The sequence below is a fragment of the Podarcis muralis genome, chromosome 1 (assembly GCF_964188315.1).
Source record: "Podarcis muralis chromosome 1, rPodMur119.hap1.1, whole genome shotgun sequence".
NCBI lineage: Eukaryota > Metazoa > Chordata > Lepidosauria > Squamata > Lacertidae > Podarcis > Podarcis muralis.
Window position 1 is genome coordinate 63,112,419 of NC_135655.1, and position 7,068 is coordinate 63,119,486.

At 45.5% G+C, this 7,068-nt stretch overlaps 1 non-coding gene across 1 annotated transcript; it reads left to right on the top strand.

Moving 5' to 3' along the window:
• The first annotated feature begins 6,685 nt into the window (after window positions 1–6,685).
• TRNAI-UAU (transfer RNA isoleucine (anticodon UAU)) lies at window positions 6,686–6,756 on the top strand. Its single transcript has one exon. It is a non-coding gene; the product is annotated as a tRNA-Ile (tRNA).
• Window positions 6,757–7,068: the final 312 nt, after the last annotated feature.

Genomic DNA, 7,068 nt, shown 5'->3' on the forward strand with positions numbered 1-7,068 from the left:
GCAGAGACTGGTAACTCATAACTGCTACATCCCTGATGCCCTTTACCTTGTAAAATGAATTATCCAGAGCAGTGTTTTGCACAACCTACTAAGGAAGACAATAGCACAATAAAATTCAAAATAGTAACAATTAATTGCTCATTTACCCCAAATCCAATTAAAACAGGATGGGACAAGGCAGAGCATTCCTGCACAATCTCAGAATGTACCTAGATGAACCCTGTGTGATGTTGCAGATGGCTCTCAGATTGTGTGAGGAGCTGAAAACAATAGAAAAACCCGAGCTTCCACACTGCTTCTGAAGTGCCCCAGGAATTGGTTCCCCCACCCCTTTGTGCCATGCAAAGTAGATCCAACAGTCTGACAGATATGTTTATTTTGAAAAAAGACCATTTTTTTGTGGTTCAGTTGGTATTAGGGAATAAGTGGTTTGTGGTGTGCAGGCATCAACTTTTGCAAATCTTGAGTTTATCCCAAGTGAAGTGGCAATAATGTTGAACCAATTGCATTATCAAGAGCCAATTTATCTACCAGTGGAACTGTAAGTGTGCATGTCAGAAAAACAAAATAATAGCTTGCTCTTTTCTCTTTCTTTCTTTCTTTCTTTCTTTCTTTCTTTCTTTCTTTCTTTCTTTCTTTCTTTTATTTTTGGTATAACCTTTTTTCTTCTCTGTTTCCAGCATGGAGATTCCTGCACTGCAGAGGGTTGAGGCCTCGGGGCCCCTTCCAACCCTACAATTCTATGAAGGAAACGGATAGATGAGTAAACTGGATCTTCACAAATCATAGGCGAAAAAGGAAAGTATAAAGAAAGGAGATGTATGTCTCTTGTGATCCAGTAGTGTTTGTGTATTAATGCTGTTTTGCTAATCTGAAAAAGCAAACGAATAAATAAAAATTATTGCTACAAATAGGAAGAAGAAAATGAAGAGACTGGCCAGTTTCTTCTTTTTTCTTACTCTAGTGTGTGTGTGTACACCCACACCCCACACCTACATTCTCCTCTAAGCAATCTCACACCACCAGAAATATACTGCCAATGCAAAGATGTGTCTAAGGCAGGGGTAGGAAACCTCAGACTCTTCCTAGTCTACATCAGCTCCCTGGGCCACACTCCCTCAGAGGCACTTCTTGACAAGAAGGTGATAATGCTTCTTGCTTGCCTGGATGAAGGACAGAGGGGGACATGTGAGTAAATTAACATTTGTGGCCCCTCCTACTTTTGCTTCTGGCCCTGCCCACACTGGGATAGAATGCAGGCCTTGGGATGAAAAAGCCACCCAACCCTGGTTTAAGGCTTCTCAGTACTAGTTGGCTTTCTCAACAGTAATGAGATCTTCTCCACCTGTATTACATTGGCCCACCGAAAGTGGTGAGGAAGAGGTCATTCATTCTAGAAGGGGTGCCAGGAGACCTCCATGCAGCGATGAATATCTGTTGATGTCATTGGCTATGGAATGCAGCCTAGAGACTTCCACTTCTCCTGCTGATCCTATCCACCCCATCCCTTCAAATCCAACTGTAAATTAAAGGCGATGAAAATATGATTTGTGTGTAAGCGGCCTACACAGAAACATGGATTTCCCCAGAGAATATTGTTTCTGCTTGGGTCTTTTCACATGCCCATAGCTGCAAGAAGGCACGAATAAAACATGAATAATTTTTAACAGTGAAATATAAAGACATATTTAAGGGGTGACAATGTTAAATGGGGATTCCACCACAAATTCTCTCTTTGGAGATAAATAAATTTGACAGGCCTATCTAACTCGTGCCTCAAGAACGATGCGCTGTCTGGAGTCACACATACGACCTTCCAACTGATGCTGGTACAAACCAGGGACAGTTTAAACGTTTGGCACATAACGCCATCAGAAATTGAGGTAGCAATTTGAGGCTCGCGTATTTGCACACGGCAAATAATAGCACACTCTATCATTTCAAATTAATGTCAACTGGCAAAATAATTTTTGTAGAGGTGAATCAAATTCACCTCTACAAAATCAATTTGGCTTAATCCAACTAGGACATATGCATACAGAAACAGACTCCTGTGCCAGTATACCTGGCGGAATGGAGAATATGGACAGGCAACAAAGCCAGCGGACCTCAGGGGATACCTGTCAAAGTCGTCAAAGTGGGCAGAATTGAACAACAAGTTCACAAGGTCATCAAAGAAATCTGGGAGAGAGAGGAGATCCCAGCAGACTTTAGGGATGCCAAAATTATCGATCTCTTTTTTTTAAAAAAGGTGATAGAATGGATTGTGGAAATTATTGAGGCATCTCTTTATTAGCTGTGGCCAGCAAAATTCTTGCAAGGATCTCAGCAGACCGTCTCTTAACAATATCCTTCCAGAATCCCAACATTTTGCTAATCAGCTGATAGCATTGCTCTAGGGATGTCAACTGGCTTGCTTCAGGTTGGAACTGCAGCTTAGAGAGGATATTTTTGCCTGATATCTAGTGTGTCCGGCTTCCTGAGGACCCAGAGAGCTGGCAGTGCAGGAGGTCAGGAGCTAGAAAGAGCCTGAATGTTGGAGGTAGTGGCACTTTTCACAATCATGATCACAAAGGCACTCCCGACATCCGGAGGGGGGGGTTGTGGGCTCACGCCCCATTCATACCCTCGCGGGGCTGGCTGCAGCCCTGCAGAATCTGGGGAATCACGGGATTCATTAGGATTCATCATTCACCGCGCCAGCCAATCGGCTGGTGGCGGGGGCGGTACTTGTAGGGGGCATTTAAGGTCGGGGCAGCCCATGCTCGCCCCTTTCTTTCCTTTCAGCAGCTGCGGTTTCCCACCCTCCCGCCCTTTAGGTTTTCATTTGGACTTTGCTATGGGCTTCGGCTGGGTGCCGCAAGGGGCCTGGTAGGAGTTTTTCCATTTGGCTAATTGGCTATATTTTGGAAGCCACTTGGTTTTTTCACCTACCTCGTAGCAAAACGTCACAACACCTTTGGTTTTGGCAGTTAGCCATTGGCAGGGGTATTATTATGCAAATGAGTTGGGGGGGAGGAACGCCATCACCTCCCCCAAATGTTGAAGGGTAGTTCGTTAAAGGACTCCGGGGGGCGTCGCCTCGTCCGAAACCTACGGAGGCTAGGGCCTAAAGCGCGCTCCCGAGCGGTAACCCCTCGGGGAGCACCTAGGGATGTGCATCTCTGGGGCTCTCCCTGTTGGTGCTTAACCCTTAACCGGTTATACCGGTTAGTCTGATAGGGCCAATGCCTAAAGCCAATACCCCTCTTACCTGTAATCAATAAAGTTGTGGCCATTTTTCGCCCATTAACCTAAATTCTGGTGTCCTGTGTCTTTATTTATTCCATCTGTGGGAGGGGGCAGGAATTGCCACGCAACGTGCAGTTTTTAGACTGCAAAGTTCTCATAGAGAATCACAAAAGCATGGGTTACCTAGCACACAAAATACGATTGCCGTGCAGTAGCAGATGGCAGGGTGGTATGGTGGGGCTTACCTGACTTCCCAGCAGTAGAGTTACTGCTGCTGTACACTAGGAGGGGCAAGGTGGTGAGGAGGTGGCACTCTACAAACATACTGACAGGCATGCATATATCAGGGTCTGCATGTTATATAGACTTCCAACAGATTGAGGTTCCCCCTCCTCAGTGAGGAGGAAAAGTGTCCAGCATGTCTAATACAATGTATTCAATTAAATTGAAATTAACTTGCATTGATCTTCCTCTTTACTTGAAAAGCTTAGCAGGGGTTTTTTTAGAAATTTTTTTTTGCATGTGGACATAATGAACTCTTGCTGATATCTGCCAAAGAAAAACAAGAGAAGGTAAAGCGCATTTTAAATGTTACTTGCTTTAACACATCTTTTTGAGATGGAAAAAAAGAGAGAGGGAGAATGTTCTTCTTAGTAGGAAGGACAAATAGTTATTTCTCTCAATAAAGATAGTGGCATTGATCAAAACCAACTGAACTGTAGCCAGAGAATTTAAGAATGCATTAAGCCTAATCCATAAAGGTTCTTTAGCATGCCATATATCCATTAGCAATTGAAGCAATTTAAATTTCAAATCTATAGTAGGTTGAAGCCAAAACAAGACAAAGTAATATAACTGATCAATTACTTTAATTGAAAACCTTTAGTTGAGAATAGCTTCTCTTTAAGAACAAATGTATGTCATTTCTGGCTATTGGCAAACTTAAATGGAAAACTGTTTTGCACTGGGGTCGGGAAGGCGTGCAAGAGGAAAACTTTGAGAAGCACATTGAAAACAGACATCATTTTTGAAAAATTAATTAAAATCGAATTCAGGAGAAGAGGGGAGCAAACATTCTTTGGATCGTTTTCCTGGTAGACAAGTAGAGACACTTCCATGTTTGAGGGGGCCCAAGGAAACTGCTTTCGAGGGAACCCCCACTGTGCCTGCCCCTCCTCCCTGGCACTGCAGGTGACCCATTTTATTTTTTTACTGTTGTTGATGCTCTTTTCCCATTAGCTTCCACTTTTCTTCTCACTTCCTGGTCCTCTTCTGGTTTTCTTTTGTCTGCTTGGCGGCTGCCGTGCCTTTGTGCCTATGCACTTGGCCAGAGCAAGGAGCATGTGGTAATGGGAAATTTTTTTATTTAAATTTTGATTTTCATATATAATACACACACACACACACACACACACACACACACACACACACATATATACACACTACTTGCTAACCCTGCCCCCAGAAGGTGAAGTGCTGCACCAACATCTGCCAAAGCTACAATTAAATGCCAACATTTTCCTTTTGATTATTTCTCCCATAGCAATGAAAGTGGTAGTCAGCTGAACCAATCAGATGTCACCTTTAGGGTTGCTGGGCCAATGAAGATGCTGGAGTTTCAAGGACTGAGGGGGCTCGGCACACCCATGTATAGGAAGGTGATAGGTCATCTTGGAAGATGAGGATGAAGCTATTTACAGAAGTTGATTGATCAGGTTGTCGCACAAATACTTTTGGTTGAAGCAGACTATCTTGACCCATTTCAGCCTGGGTTCAGGCCTGGTTTGAGACTGAATTGGCCTTGTTCATCCAGATGGATGACATTTTGGGGAGAAGGACAAGGGGAGTGTGGCCCTGTTTATTCTTACTTGGTGTCTCAGCAGCTTTTAATACCTTTGACCATGTTTATCCTTATGAGCTGACTTAGATACTATTTATAATGGTTTGGGTCCTATTTCCAGGGTCAGGTTCAGAGAACAGCATTAGGTGATCTGCAGCACCTCGGGGTACCATTTTGTCCCTGTGTTAACCTGAAAAGGCAGGCTGGTTTGGAAGCCCAGCTTGCAGCATATTGTTGGTCAAGTTGATCCCCAACTAACTGGTAGCAGCTGTAGCACTGAGCTCATATGTGTTTCACATGCTTTGATGTAGGCCCAGGCGTAGATAGAGGGGAAGGTAAAGGTCAATACCATTACCATGTTGCCATGTGATGTAGCCTGCCTGGGCCTAGAAAGTCTGTGTGCAGCTTCACTTGGGTGTGGACGAGCCATCTCTTTGCTGTGAGCAGGGGCAAGGAGGGAGCCATTGGACCTTTGCTGTAGGTTTGTGCCATTCTTTAATAAATTGTTAGACCTGATCACTTTGGTGGTTTGGGCAATTTTCTTTGGGATCCCTGCGTATCCAAACTCCTGTGAGCCCTCCAGTGCTTTTTAACATCTCTATGAAGCCATTGGGAGTGGTCATGAGGAGATTTGAGATGAGGAGTCGCTGATATGCTGGTGATACCCAACTCTAAGGTAAAGGTAAAGGTACCCCTGCCCATACAGGCCAGTCTTGACAGACTCTAGGGTTGTGCGCCCATCTCACTCAAGATGCCGGGGGCCAGCGCTGTCTGGAGACACTTCCGGGTCACGTGGCCAGCGTGACAAGCTGCATCTGGCGAGCCAGCGCAGCACACGGAACGCCGTTTACCTTCCCGCTAGTAAGCGGTCCCTATTTATCTACTTGCACCTGAGGGTGCTTTCGAACTGCTAGGTTGGCAGGCGCTGGGACCGAGTGACGGGAGCGCACCCCGCCGCGGGGATTCGAACCGCCGACCTTTCGATCGGCAAGTCCTAGGCACTGAGGCTTTAACCCACAGCGCCACCCGCGTCCCTGATACCCAACTCTACTTCTCTGTAACATCTGAATCAGGAGAGGCTGCGCAAGGCCTGGACTTGGGCTTGGATGAGGGCCCATAAATTGTTTCTGAATCCTGACAGGACAGGTGCTGTGATTGGGTGGTTTTCCTACCAGGAAGTCTCCTTGGTGACATTTCACTCATGTTGAGGCACCAGAGAAAAGAAGAACAAAGGATATAGAAGTATTACATCACAGAATTGTAGTAATGACCAAAAACACTGTCAAGTCTCTTGAGCTAGTATCAGGCCTTACTAACCTTAGGCAATTGAGAGACAGTATGGTGCGGTGGTTAGTGTTGGACTAGGACTACTCAGGTTCTCTACTCAGCCACAAAGCTCACTGAATTATCTTAATAATAATAATATTTTTAAAATGTATATCCTGCCCATCTGGCTGGGTTTCCTCAGCCACTCTGGGCAGCTTACAACATATAAAATAACACAACAAAACATAGGCAGTTAACAGGCCTGGATCACTTGTTGCAGTGAGCCAAACTATAGCTTACTGGGACCAATGAATGTGAGGGCTGCTGAATTCACAGCCATTTGCACAAGGGCCATAGCTCAATGGTAGAGCATCTGTCTTATAAGCAGAAGGTCCCTGGTTCAATCCCAGGCATCTCCTGGTAGGGATGGGGAGGGACTCCTACTAGAAACCCTAGAAAGCCGCTGGCAATCGGGACTTCCGGTTGTGAGCATCGCCACTGCAAGCGGGGATTTCTTCCCAGCGGAGAATCCCAGGTTTCACGGAGAACTTAGAGGGGTCCTTGGGCGCAGCGACCCTCTCAAACAGTGTCTGAGAGGTTCGGCGGGGAGGAGAAGCGGGCTGAGGGGAAGCCATAGCTAACTCCGGGAAACGAAGCCCCGAGCTTGCGGGGGGAGCTCACAGCTCTCGAAACTAAGAACTTCGGTCTCAGAACATCTTAAAAGTTAACTT